Below are 346 nucleotides of genomic sequence, written 5' to 3'. Positions count from 1 at the left end.
AAGAACAAAGCTTGTATGGGTGCATAGCTCAAGCAGTAGCTTGAACCATTTAGAATGCATCAGTGTCACTTCTGATGTAAGACAAATGAACCTGTGTCCTACTGATGGAGACAACGCAAAAAATAGTACATAATTCTTTGTTGTAAGGCTGTTACATAGCCATAGCACTAAAAGGTATATTTTACAAAAATAGGTGATTAAATACAACACGTGGCACATGATGATCTTTTAAAATAAAACTGTAATATCTCATATTTACTAAAAGAGACAGAGACTGGCTGATTCTAGGCCGAGATGGCGGCGGACAAGAAGTGTACAGCCCAATTCTACACAATATAATGGATCA

The sequence above is a fragment of the Amphimedon queenslandica genome, unplaced genomic scaffold (assembly GCF_000090795.2).
Source record: "Amphimedon queenslandica unplaced genomic scaffold, v1.1 AMPQUscaffold_13477, whole genome shotgun sequence".
NCBI lineage: Eukaryota > Metazoa > Porifera > Demospongiae > Haplosclerida > Niphatidae > Amphimedon > Amphimedon queenslandica.
Note: the sequence above shows the minus strand (reverse complement) of the source record.